The following is a 14,142-nucleotide window of genomic DNA, read 5'->3' as shown; positions in this document are numbered from 1 at the left end:
ACTCCTTGGTTGTCATTGTTTAATTCTTCTCTTCATGATGCACCAAAGGACACTCAAGGACACACTGTGTCTATGCAGCCAAGAACTGGGTTTCCTTTGAGTAGTCCAGTTTCTCCCACAGTCTGAAATATGTTTTGGTAGGATTGGCAATGCAGAAGTGTTCATAGGTGTGGGAATGTGAGTGGCTGTGTGGATGTGTGGCATCCTGTGATGGACTGGCTCCCTCTTTGGGGTGGGCTTCTAATTTCTTCCCTGTGATTATGGGTAGTTTCTGTACCTACAGCATAAATAAAACAATGAATTAATATATAGATGTATTAATTAATGATATATATTTTTAAAAGCAGAATTTGGTTACAAGTAAATATTTGTACATTTTGAAAGTTATATTAATAATGTACACATTGTACATTCAAGCCACACTTACAAATCTGTATGACTTTTGAGTACAGACACATTTGGGGTTACAGTAGATTATAAACACACAAGTATAAGTTTAACAAAAGTTTAATATAGGGGCACAAGAGGAAGATGAACCTATAGTAATTTCTACTCCTGTGAAGGTTTTTCTATATTTTCAAATGGCATATAATAAAACATGATATGTTTCAGCATTGCCCTGCTTGAAGTGTCCAGTTAAATGGAATGTGGATAAATTGCTGTTGGGATGAGGATGCCTACCCTTTAGTGACCGTATTGCATGCCTGAAAAAAAATTCCCCATGCCACTACACTGTCACCACTGGCTTGTATTATTCACACACACAAAATATTGTATCTTTCCATAAGCCATTTCTTTCCAGCTTTTTGTAAATCAAATCTGGAAGTATTCTGTATTTTCTATCTGCAGCACACCGTCAGCACACCATCAAATTAACAATACTCATGCTGCTATCTCAGTGTAACTGACTCCAGGTAATAATGGCACATAGCATAATGAGGAAAATGTATTGAGTAGCTTAGGCATAATTTTAATGTGCAAAAAAAAGGCCAAGTGAGGTTGGGCAGCATCACAGATCAGCTGAGAACATCATTAATCAACTCAGAAATATATACATACCTAAGCTGGCAGAGAAATAAAAGCAGACAGGTTTCTGTAGTGGAAATCAAAGCATGGGCTAGGAAACTCTTCCCAACGGCATTGTTTGTCGCTTCATCCACAAATGGAAAAAAAAAAAAATTTAAAAGGGGCGGCACGGTGGTACAGCAGGTAGTGTCGCAGTCACACAGCTACAGTGACCTAGAGGTTGTGGGTTCGATTCCCGCTCCGGGTGACTGTCTGTGAGGAGTTGGTGTGTACTCCCTGCGTCCGCGTGGGTTTCCTCCGGGTGCTCCGGTTTCCTCCCAAAAACACACGTTGTTAGGTGGACTGGCGACTCAAAAGTGTCAGTAGGTGTGAGTGTGTGAGTGAATGCGTGTGTGTGTGTTGCCCTGTGAAGGACTGGGTGTATTCCCGCCTTGCGCCCAATGATTCCAGGTAGGCTCTGGACCCACCGCGACCCTGAATTGGATAAGCGGTTACAGATAATGAATGAATGAATGAAAAAAGAAACCATATAACAAAAATCCATAAATCCTGCCATGTTCTCTGGGCTCATTAAAGATGGACTGAGGTGAAGTGCAAACATGGATTGTGTTCTGAAACATCAATGTTTGAAATTCTTTTCAGTTAGGCTGCCATCCAGACAATGTATTTGCTTTGGAAGACCTTGCGTATTTCAGTAAGAAAAGGTCAATACACATTCTGCATAGCAAATAACTGGAATTTGTGGATGCAGCAACGTGATAATTACAGACAATGCTCTTGGAAAATGTATCTGAACCAATGCTGTTATTTCCACTGCAGAACCTTGTCTGTTTTTATTGCAGTGCCACCTTATGGCACAAAAATCACAGCAAAACAGTACTGGTTTTAGATCTTTCCCTTCTGAACTTTTCAATTGTATATATGATGTAAACCCCATGTCATTTATTATTTTAAAAATGTTATTCTAACATACTACTACTATGTTGACATAGTAGTGAACCCAACCCCATCCCCTCGTCTTTACTTGTGAAGAACTACTTAACTTTTTAAACTAATTATGTGAATGAACTGTTGTCAATTCACCTAATATTTTTTTTAGCTGCTCAACATTCTGTGGTTGTCATTGTCTAATTCCTCTCTCCATGATGTACCAAAGGACACTCAAGCACACACACTCTGTCTATGCAGCCAGGAATCTGGTGTGGTGTGTTTACAAGCCTTTTGTTTATTCATATTGTGATACATGAACTCTCGTGGAACATATTGCTGGCATAAAATTCAAAATAGGTATGTATTTCTCCAAAAAACAACAATAGTTTTCAGTTTCAACTTTTAAAATATTGTTAAAAATATTTTACAAAAATATTTTTATTATTAAATATTGTTTTAAGTGATTTGCACATCATTGCATTCTGTTTTATTTTACATTCTGCTGAGTGTCCCAGCTTTTCTGGAAATGGAGTTTGTACAACTTTAGGCCTATCTGAACAAAGTTTGGATATCACATATTTTACAGGTATTTTACTGCCTCGTCTACAACATCATGCCTTGTGTTTCTTCCCACCACCACCACCCACAACGTAACATGATAGTCTTGCAATGTAGGTTAACTGTTATGAGAAACACTGATGGTGGTGGTGACACCTGACAGGTTTTTTCAAGTGAAGATTAGGACCAGATGTGTGTTTCTGACCTGAGAAGAGAACCAGTCTCTGTACCCAGATTCCTGCAGTTAACTGTTTTTCACAGCTAACAAGGTCAGCCCTAAGGTTTAAAAACACATTTGTAGGGTGAAGTGCTATACCAGGCTTTATGTATTAAGTGTTCTATGAATTTATTTTACACAGAAGTTAAATTTTTTTTTTTTTTAATGAGACAACTGGATTCTACATTAACATTACATAATAATGTAAATTTTATTCCAAATAAATCTATAAGTTTGAAGCAGGCTGAGTTATAGCACTACTGGGCAATTTATATGTCTTCTATGACAAAATAATAAATCTATTTTAAAAAAAAACACCCATTTTTCAAATACTCCATTATCCTTAAACACAAGTGATCTTTTAAGGTCTGGCTATGGAAGAACATGATGAAAAAAAACGTTTAAAGTATGTTACTGACAATAAGTTCCATATTATTTTTTTCCTGTCTGTTATAAACAGTTGTTTTTGGTGTTTATAATAGACCAAAAAAAACCCTTTTACTTACCCCTCAGCCTAACCTCACTAATGGGGAAAAATATTAAGGAAGGAAAAAATAAATTTGATGGTGGAACCTTTTTGGAACATACATTTTTTTATCTTGCCCTTCAGGGATTCTGTATCTGCCAGATAAATAACTACATTTACAGATGTTTTAGCAGTATAATAAAGAGAAGGCAATAGAATTTCAGATTTGACCAAGAAGTCAGACCTGTATGATTTGTGAGATTAAAGCTGAGGCTAGAGCTGTTCTCACATATGAACTATGAAAAATGTCCAGAGAATTAGGTCAAGTTCTCCAGAACACGATCTGCTAAATTTTATAAATATTGTCATTTGTAATACTATATATTGGTATATTTTGTGCTACTGCATAATTTTTATTAGCGTTTTACATGGTCTGATTGTTTGTTTATATTAGTGAGTTTTATTTTATATTTTAATAATTAGAGTCCAGGCAGGCAGCTCAGAGAAATTTATTTCAGTTTTATTAGAAATATTACCATTACACCGTCCCTTGTGGCACCTGCGTCCCTCCCCTGACGTGCCTTCTCTTGTGGACTCCCAGGAGTTCCCGTTTGGTCACGAGGGGACAGGCAGAACGTAAACTCGCACGCAAGGAATTACTTCTGGCTGACTGGCCCGACCAGGCAAAGCCGCACTTACACCTATGAACCACAGTCTTTATTAAAGATTTGAAGAATCACGCCCGAATTAGAAAACTGTGATTGCTTTTCAAAAGTTTTTCTCTTGTTTCCAGTCTGAACGGTGCTGTGTAAAATATTTTCCATTTGGAGTGTTCATTTCGCAATGGCACACGTGAGTAGCAAGTCTTTTTTTTTTGCGCATACATTCTAAAAAAAACAGCCATATTTGAGTTTTCACTTATTCCCAGCACATGTGGATCTCAGAAAGAAACTGGTAATTGCAATTAGGTGGAGTGAGGGCCAACTTTCAGAATAATTCGCAACATCATGCACACGTATAGCAGCAATGTTGACCCGCAGGACATCTATATTACAACAAAAATGCTAAACATTGCTGAAGAAAGGGGCAGTACCTTGACGTTTTTGTTTTGGAGTCTGTGTACAATCGAGTGAAGGCTCGTCTCGGAGACTGCTTATTTGGAGGGGAGGAGGAAGGCGGCTCTGTGACACAGGGAGAAGGGAGTGCGGCTGTGAGGGACCATGGCTTCCTGACTCGGCCAACTCCTGGTAAGTATTTATTGTTAACTTAAGATAAAACATCTCATAGTGTAAACTTATTGAGATTGTACAGACTAGTGTATCATGATATTGTATGTTATGTTGAGGGGTATCTGTTTTTCGAAAGATTTCCAGTGCATCTTCAGTAGTGTATAAGTAACAGTGTTGGCTAACTGCAGCTGCCACCTTAATTGAAGTCATGAAGTGATTTCTACACTTAAATAGTGCCTTTGTGTTTAATAGATAATTTTGTATACTCATGCTATGGTTACTGAAGATTATATAGCACTAACCAAGTAACTGACTGTAAAATAAATATTCTCATAATGTATCTAGTGCCTACTATAGGGAATATGGATTTATAAATTGATTAATTTCAGTAATTCCATTCAAAAAGTGAAACTTGTATATTGCACTCATTCATTACACACGGACTGATATATTTCAAGAGTTTATTTCTTTTAGTTTGATGATAACTGACAACTAATGAAAACCCCAAATTCAGTATCTCTGAAAATTAGAATATTACTTAATACCAATAAAAAAAAAAGATTTTTAGAACTGTTGGCCAACTGAAAAGTATGAACATGTACAGCAATCAGTACTTAGCTGGGGCTCCTTTTGCCAGAATTACTGCAGCAATGCGGCGTGGCATGGATTCTATCAGTCTGTGGCACTGCTCAGGTGTTATATGAGAGCCCAGGTTGCTCTAATAGTGGCCTTCAGCTCTTCTGCATTGTTGGGTCTGGCGTATGGCACCGTCCTCTTCACATCTATGGGGGGAAAATCTATGGGGTTAAGGTCAGATGAGTTTGCTGGCCAATTAAGATCAGTGAGACCATAGTCCTTAAACCAGGTACTGGTATCTTTGACAATGTGTGCAGGTGCCAAGTCCTGCTGGAAAATGAAATCTGCATCTCCATAACGTTGGTCAGCAGCAGGAAGCATGAAGTGCTCTAAAACTTCCTGGTAGGTGGCTGTGTTGGCCTTGGACCTCAGAAAACACAGTGGACCAACACCAGCAGATGACATGGCACCCCAAACCATCACTGACTGTAGAAACACTGGACCTCAAGTAACATGGATTCTGTATCTCTCCTCTCTTCCTCCAGACTCTGGGACCTTGAATTCCAAAGGAAATGCAAATTTTACTTTCATCAGAGAACATATCTTTGGGCCACTCAGCAGCAGTCCAGTCCTTTTTGGAAGTGAGATGCTTCTGACGCTGTCTCTTGTTCAAGAGTGGCTTCACACAAGGAATGCGACAACTGAAAACCATGTCTTTGTGGTTTTTTTTTATACGTTTTGTTTATAAAGGTGGAACAGAGAATTAAAGAACCTGACGAGTAACGCCATTAGGACTTGTAAACCGACAAGTCAAAAGCAAAATTGTATCACCCCACATTCAGGCCGAATCAGGCACGCCAGAACTAAAATACTCAGTCCAATGTTGGTGTTCTGAAAATCCCCAAGTACGTTTATGTCTGCATCTGTCTCTCTAGTCTAGGTCTCTGTTTAGCTCTCCCTGTCTAGGTCTCTCTTTAGCTCTCTCTGTCTGTTTAGTTCCCTCTGTTTACGTTTGTCTGTTTAGCTCTCCCTGTAAAGTCTCTTTCTTTCCAAGTCTCTTTCTGTCTGGGTCTTCCTCTGTCAAGTTCGTTGTATCATTATCCCTGTCTATACCTCTGGGTGTCAGTATCCCTGTCTAGGTCTTTCGTTATCTAAGTATCCTTTCATGCTATCCAAGTCTGTCTATTTATTTTGTTTAAATAAAGTTTGTGCTATTTGCGTCCGCCTCCATCAGTCCGACCGGTCCTGACACAAAGGATAGTGATGCCACTTATTTCATACCTGATCATTGTAAGCCCTTATATCATTGTTAAAGGGTAATTAGCCAGATTGTTAAATAAAATTAGAGGACTGTAGTGACAGTGTCAGTAACAGTATTTCAAATGCCTAAGTGAGGAAAATACTGAAATAATATATAGAATACATGTTGGGATTTCTGCCCTGTGAAGGACTGGCGCCCCCTCCAGGGTGTATTCCTGCCTTGCGCCCAATGATTCCAGGTAGGCTCTGGACCCACCGTGACCCTGAACTGGAAAAGAGGTTACAGATAATGAATGAATGAATGTTGGGATTTCAAACTGAGCAGGACTGGATTGATTAAAAAGAAAGTGAGAAATACATTACATCGCCTTGAACTCCATTCACAAAGCCATACAAATATGGTTGATTCAAATAAATCTAATAGAATTTCCTTATTGTCATGTAGAACATAAAACGTTAAATGTGATTTAGTCACTTGTACAGTTTGTACAGTTGAAGACAAAAAAAAATACAGATAAAGCAGTTTTAGCATTCATCAAGTCTTACTAATGTATATGCATGCACTCATTTACTGAAAAATAGGCTGCAGAACCCAGGTGCATCATGTAGAACACCAAAGGTTCCCATTTCTCATACCTAAAGTAGTCTGTAGGCAAGAAATAATAAACATAAGCATACTCTTAATATCAGTTTATAACAGACCGCATAACTGCTTTTAATTGCATACTTTCAACAACATTTTCAGTTCTTGACATATTTTTGACATTTTTTTGCAGCCACTGGTCTGAGGAACAATCCTCAAAAACCATACACAGTGTGCATATATTTTTTTTTCAGTTTTATGTCTCTCAGCAGTTCATGCAGCACTCCAGTCAATACTTGGTACAAAACGCTTGGTATTCCACACTGTAGAGTTTCCAATCACTACACTTGTACCTTTCAATTTGGAAAATCACTCATTAGAGTACAACTCTGTGTCTTAGTGTATTGAAATATCATAATACTTCTTATACTTACTGTTAAGCCACTGAAATTGTGCTCAGGCCTGGAGTGATTGTATTCTAACAATCTCCTAAGAGGCAACACACAAGTGACAGTATTAAAATAGTTTGGCCATCCACATTCAGGACCACCTTTAATAGTATACCCTCCAAGACAATAAGGGGCATCTCTGAAAGACATCACAGAAAGCATGTAGATATTGTTTTACAGTTTTAGTGGAACAAAAAGGGTATTTATAAAATAACCACGTAACCTACATTCCAATTCAACATTTTTAATTTTCAGATTCAACAAGCTGAATTCTTCTGAAAAAAATATATGGTATAATATATATGGTATATATTCCATGCTATAGTATAAACACAATGCTATACAGATATTATAAATAACTATTTTAAATTTTGTCAGATACCCAATGAAATGTGCGCTTATAAATTCAACTACACCATCATACCTTGAATAACCTGAATGTAATCACCATGGACTATTGTTTGTTTTTGATGAAAGTATGTGAAAGACAAAATTATGTATACCACAAATGTGTGAATTACATAAAAATCTTGTGCCAGTAGAACTGTTTTCTGTTCATTTACAACTTACCAATAGCTTGAGAACAGAGCAGCCATCAGCCTTCATCTGGACTGCAGTGTACTGTCAGATAAGATATTTATATAAAAAATGATAAATATACAATGACTGTGTGAGGAATGAAAAAAATCTTGATAGGGTTTGTACTCCTATACATTGTTTTTGATAATCTCTTAGTGGCCAGGATCCAGTCATGTTGTGATTCAGCTGCAAAAGATAAAAATATTCAGCTTTTTTGTATCATAATGGAGGATACTAAAGACAGCAGAGAACTCGGACTGAACATCAGGACAACACACACACATCACCATTCCCTGAAAATATAGACAACGGCCAAAGATATATATTAAACAAAAATGGTCTAATTTGACAACATCAATTGTTTCTGACAATTGCACTGTTGACTGTTACAACAGTCATCACTGCACATGGGTGAATCCCCTGACATTCACGTGAAACCATTCATGAAAATAATTATAGGTTAAACGTTACACTCTTGAAAATGATGGGCCAACTCATCTCCGGTGCGACATATTTATTTTGTTTATGCACTGCAAAAACAGAAAATAGCAGGTTACAGGAGCTACTCGGTGTGTTACCTGCTAACCGCTACACCAAGTACTGACCGACTCCTTTTTCCTCACAACAACCGTGACACAATACACTTGCATTGTAAACCCAAAAAATAAAACAGTACTCTTTGAACAATCCTTATTCTAACCAATTACATTACTGTCTCTGCACTTTTACAGTTTTACATGCATCACTTGAACTCATCACCAGAACGCATTTTACTGTATAGGCCAGTATCATTGTGAACTCTGATTAGAGCTTTATAGTGTTTTTAACAACAGTTTTAGTTGGTTTTTAATCCCTTTCAACCCAGTACTCTTATGAATTGTATTTTAAACTAACATTTTAAATGGATATCTCTTTAGCATATTTCTTTTACATCTTAATCTTAATGAAATAACCAGAAAGCAGTTTACACTTCCTCTGCTAAACAGAAGACATATAGTGCAGTTTTAAACCAAAAATAGTTGTATGGCTACTACAGACTTTAATCCCAGCCGTCTAACCGGACTGGTACATGTATAAGACCACATGTACTCCATAGCCTAGCATGAGACTCAGTCTGACTTCACATTTAGCCTTAGCGTCTATCTCCAAACTTACAGACCTAAAACAGCTCTGCAGCACATTACCACAACCCCTCGAACACGAGTCCACCATTTTAACCACACAATATACTACTGTGTACTCTCAGTAATATATGATTTATCACCCAGCTTACCTGCAAAAACAGAAAATAGCAGGTTACAGGAGCCACTCGGTGTGTTACCTGCTAATCGCTACACCAAGTACTGACCGACTCCTTTTGCCGGTCGGAGTGTCAGCCACTGTACATATGGCACAGAGCGCCATCTACTGGCGAAATTATATATTATACAGTTAAATAATAAAAGAGATATTAACAATTGTTTTTACGGTGAAAGTGACCTTAGACATAAAAATAAAATGGGGGGGCTACTATTTTCATTTATTTAACTATTCCATAGTGCCACATAAACATAACTGGACATCGCTTCCTGGATCAGGGCCTTGTCGCAGCGGAATGGCTTGTGTGGTCTCATGACATCCAGGGTTATGTCGACGGGAGCTGTTAGCTCCCAGTGGGGTCTCCCATGGTGAACAGGTCTGGAATGAAGATCCAGACAAAGCATCCCTATGTGTACAGCCATTAACACTCAGTATACCCTGCCCAGGAGAGGGTTACCGGAACCTACCCCTGGAGCCAGGCCTGGGGTAGTGTCCAACGGCAAGTGCCTAATGGCGGAGCAACCCACGTAACCCGGCCAGGCTCAGCCCAAAATGGCAGCATGGGAGGATCATGTGGGCTCACCACCTGCAAGATCCAGAGTAGGGGTGTGGTGCAATGCTTATTGGGCACAGAGCGGGAGCAAAGGGGCCCCTGGCGTCAGCAGAAACTGGTTCTTGGTACGTGGAACATAACTTCACTGGGGGGGAAAGAGCCAGAGCTGGTGTGTGAGGTTGAGAGAAACCAGCTAAATATATTTGGGCTCACGTCTACACACAGTGTGGGCTCTGGAACCAAACTCCTTGATAAGGGTTGGTCTCTCTCCTACTCAGGAGTTGCACAGGGTGAGAGGCGCCGGGTGGGTGTGGGGATACTCACAAGTCCCTGGCTGGTGGCTGTACAGCTGGAGTTTGTCCCAGTAAACGAGAGGGTCACCTCAATACAGCTCCGGCTTGCAGAGAGGAAAACTTTGACTTTTGTGTGTGCCTATGCACTGAACAGCAGCTCAGAGTATTCAGCCTTCTTGGAAGTAGTGAGTGGAGTTCTAGAGGGGCTCCCATGCACTGACTCTATTGTTTTGCTGGGGGACTTCAATGCTCACTGGGCAGTGGCTGGGAAACCTGGAGGGGAGTGATTGGGAGGAATGGCCTGCCTAATGAAACATGAGTGGTGTGATGTTGTTGGATTTCAGTTCTAGTTATGGTTTGTCCATAACAAACACCATTTTTGAACGTAAGGTTGCTCATAAGTGTACTTGGTACCAGAGCACTGTGGGCCAAAGGTCAAAAATTAACTTTGTGGTCATGTCTTCTGACCTGAGGCCATATGTTTTGGACACTCGGGTAAAGAGAGGGGCTGAGCTGTCAACCGATCTCCATCTGGTGGTGAGTTGAATCCGATGGCGGGGAAAGCTGCCGGATAGACCTGGTAAACCCAAGCGTATAGTGAGGGTGTGCTGGGAAAAGCTGGCAGATGACTCTGTCCGGATGGATTTCAACTCCCACCTCTGAGAGAACTTCTCACATGTTCCAGAGGAGATTGGGAAAATGGAGTCTGAATGGACCCTCTGCCGGACTTCTTGGAATCTTGGAATTGGCTGCATATAACTGTGGTCAAAAATTTGTCGATGCCTGTTATGGCAGCAACCCAAGAACCTGTTGGTGGACATCGGGGGTGAGGGAAGCTGTCAAGCGGAAGAAGGAGGCTTTTCAGGCTTGGCTAGCTCGGGGAACTTCCGATTCTATAGATGGGTACCGGCAGGTGAAAAAGGCTGCAGCTGTGGCAGTTGCTGAAGCAAAATTCAGAGCATGGGAGGAGTTTGGAGAGGCCATGGAGAATGACTTCATGGCAACCTCAAAGTGGATCTGGAAACCACCCCAACAGATCAGGAGGGGGAGGGGGGACAAAGTCCAAGCTATGTTCAGCAAGGATGGTGAAACTCTGAATTCGACTGAGTGTGTTGGGCATTGGAATGAGCACTTTGAGGAATTCCTTAATACGAGAGACACGTCTCCTGTGCTGGAGGTAGTGCAAGAAGTGTCTGGGGTGTCAATTCAATTTCCTTGGCTGAGGTCACTGAGGTAGTGAAAAAGCTTTGCAGTGGCAAAGCTCCAGAAGTGGATGAGATTCGCCCAGAGTTACTGAAGGCGCTCGATACTATGGGGCTGTCTTGGATGACACGCCTATACATATATATATGTATGGACCTTGGGTATAGTGTCTTTGGATTGGCAAACAGGGGTGGTGATTCCTATTTTTAAAAAATATGACTGGAAAATGTGTGCCAATTATCGTGGCATTACCCTGGGAAAGTCTATGCCAAGGTGCTGTTAGGGAGAATCCCTCTGATAGTCGAACCTAGGATTTTGGAGGAACAATGCAGATTTTGTTCTGGCCATGGAACTATGGACCAACTCTTTACTTTTTCACAGATGATTGCGGGGGCATGAGAATTTGCTACTCCACTCTACACATGCTTTGTGGATTTGGAGAAAGCATATGACCGTGTTCCACGAGAGATTCTGTGGGAGGTGCTCCAGGAGTATGGGGTGTCAGGGTCACTCCAGCGAGCCATACAATCCTTGTACTCTCAGAGTTTGAGTTGTGCTCGCATCCTTGGTAGTAAGTCAAGCTTGTTCAGTGTGGGCATTGGACTCCGTCAGGGCTGTGCCTTATCTCCACTCCTGTTCCTGATATTCATGGACAGGGTGGCAAAGCATAGTCTGGGACAGGAAGGCTTCCATCGAGGAGATCGGATGGTGGCATCTCTGCTTTTTGCAGATGATGTTGTTGTTCTGGCTTCTTCACAAGGAGGCCTCCAGCATTCACTTGAGCAGTCTGCAGCCAAGTATGAAGCAGTCGGTATGTGGATCAGCACCTCCAAGTCTGAGGCCATGGTTATCTCCCAGAAACAGCTGGCATTCTCCCTTCAGGTAGGGGGTGAGAACCTACCCCAAGTGAAGGAATTCAAGTATCTTGGGTTCTTGTTCATGAGTGATAGGAAGAGGGATAGTGAAATTAAACCGTAGGTTAGGTGCAGCGTCTGCAGTAATGTGGTCGCTGTACCGGACCTTTGTGGTGAAGAGAGAGCTGAGCCATAAAGCAAAGCTCTCAATTTGCCAGTCAGTCTATGTCCCCACTCTCCCCTATGGTCATGAGCTCTGGGTAATGATCGAAAAAACGAGATCGCGGATACAAGCGGCCGAAATGAGCTTTCTCCAACGGGTTGCTGGGCGTACTCTTCATGATCGGGTGAGGAGCTCAGTGACTAGGGAGGAGCTCGGAGTAGAGGCGCTGCTCCTTCGAGCTGAGAGGAGTCAGTTGAGGTGGTTTGGGCATATGATGAGGATGCCTCCTGGACGCCTCCCACTGGAGGTATACCAGGTACTTATCCAAACTCTTATGATCTCTGATATTGACTTAATGATATTAATTAAAGTTTATAATTAGCTTAAGCAATTAAAACGTTATTAATTAGTTTGAGAATGGATAATAATCAAGCTAAGTGAGTACTTCAGGATTTTCAGGAAAATTAATGAACAAACTGTATACACTGTGATTTCAAACAATGAAAGTTTTATTTAACAAAGGAAGGATATTTAATTAACATAGCATACCTTGTAATCTCATGGCATCACCGCAGGGGAAACCGATTTGGCCTTAAGGTGAGCTAGGCACTTCTGGCTTGTGACTAAAATGTTGCTAACTGAGGTTTAATTAATTGTAAATTATAAAGGGACTTAATCAGGCATCAGCTCCTGGAAAAATGTGAGAATTGAGCTAGCTTACTCGTTTGCCATTTCACCAAGCCGTCGCGTCCTGCTGTTTTAATCTCCGTGTTCTGGGGTTGTTTCTCGTCGTTCCCACGTCGTGAGAGACAGGCCCGCTTGTGAAGGAGATTCCCTTCCGGTTGAGTTAGAAGCTCTCGGCCTCAGGCGGAGCGGCGTCGATCGAGAGTTCCCCTTTTCGGAGAAATGCAGGCGTGGCTGGTTTCTAACCGGAGTAAAGTGGCTTCTTCAGAGTGTTAGCTCGTCTCGTTGCTCGGTTTTCCAGGAGTAATGCCCTCAGAAGTCAGCTTATAACGTTCATATATCCGCTATCAACTAATCAAAAAGGTTGATATCTTATTCTGGCCACGAATAAGTTTCACCTACTTTGATCACTCGTGAGATCACACTTCGAGGGGCGATAAAACAAAACACAACTAAAAGAAAAGAATATATTCAAATCACTCGACGTATTAGTAAGGCTTCATACTTTAGCTAATTCAAGATGTCTCTTGTGAGCTTTGGTGAAGTCTTTAAGGTTATTCTTTGTTTCTTTCATCAGCGTGGAGAAGAGATAGGCGTCTCGCTTGGAGAGGTTGAGCTTGAAGAGATGTCCTGCTGATCTCTTTGATGTTTCGAAGTTAACTCTCTTCTGATTTCCTTGAACTGATTTTCTTGAACTGAGCTGTGTGTCCCAACTCAACTGTTTTTCAAAGCCAGTGCTGTCACGCCCTAATGGGAGGCGTCCTTTTCCGATTGAATGCGAGTTCGAGGCTCACGTGACTCTCACGAGAGAGAGAGAGAGGAGGGGGAGTTTGAATCAGCGATATATAAATAAATATAAATTTTGCGTATTGAAATTCCTTATACATGTTAGTAATATACAACAATGAGCGTACTGGATTATTAATATCAAACATTTACATAAGATTTCATCCTGGGTACGTTGTGTTTACGTCCCAGTTACAATGATACGTTAGAAGTATTAATCCTGGTGTTAATTCACTTTTCTAATCAGAGACAGAACTTCTTTTCATGGTTGACAACAGTAATACACATCATTTCATTAGAAGGTGGGCGTTCATCGGAGGACACAGAAAGTGACATTAATACATATTGTTTATGCACATTAATCAGAATTTGATTTCATTTCCGTTATTTGTTTAGGCGACCCCAAGCGAGGCGTAGTTTTACCAGTGTCCATT

At 40.8% G+C, this 14,142-nt stretch overlaps 1 long non-coding RNA gene across 1 annotated transcript; it reads right to left on the bottom strand.

The window, feature by feature from the left end:
- Nucleotides 1-6,815: 6,815 nt before the first annotated feature.
- LOC136666468 (uncharacterized) lies at nucleotides 6,816-9,253 on the bottom strand. The gene is made up of 4 exons (XR_010795369.1): nucleotides 9,147-9,253; nucleotides 7,865-7,915; nucleotides 7,280-7,334; nucleotides 6,816-7,198 (listed from the first exon to the last, which is right to left on the bottom strand). It is a non-coding gene; the product is annotated as an uncharacterized lncRNA (long non-coding RNA).
- Between the last annotated feature and the right edge of the window lie 4,889 nt (nucleotides 9,254-14,142).

Source organism: Hoplias malabaricus, chromosome 1, assembly GCF_029633855.1.
Source record: "Hoplias malabaricus isolate fHopMal1 chromosome 1, fHopMal1.hap1, whole genome shotgun sequence".
NCBI lineage: Eukaryota > Metazoa > Chordata > Actinopteri > Characiformes > Erythrinidae > Hoplias > Hoplias malabaricus.
Note: the sequence above shows the minus strand (reverse complement) of the source record. Positions and strands in the feature narration are given on the sequence as shown.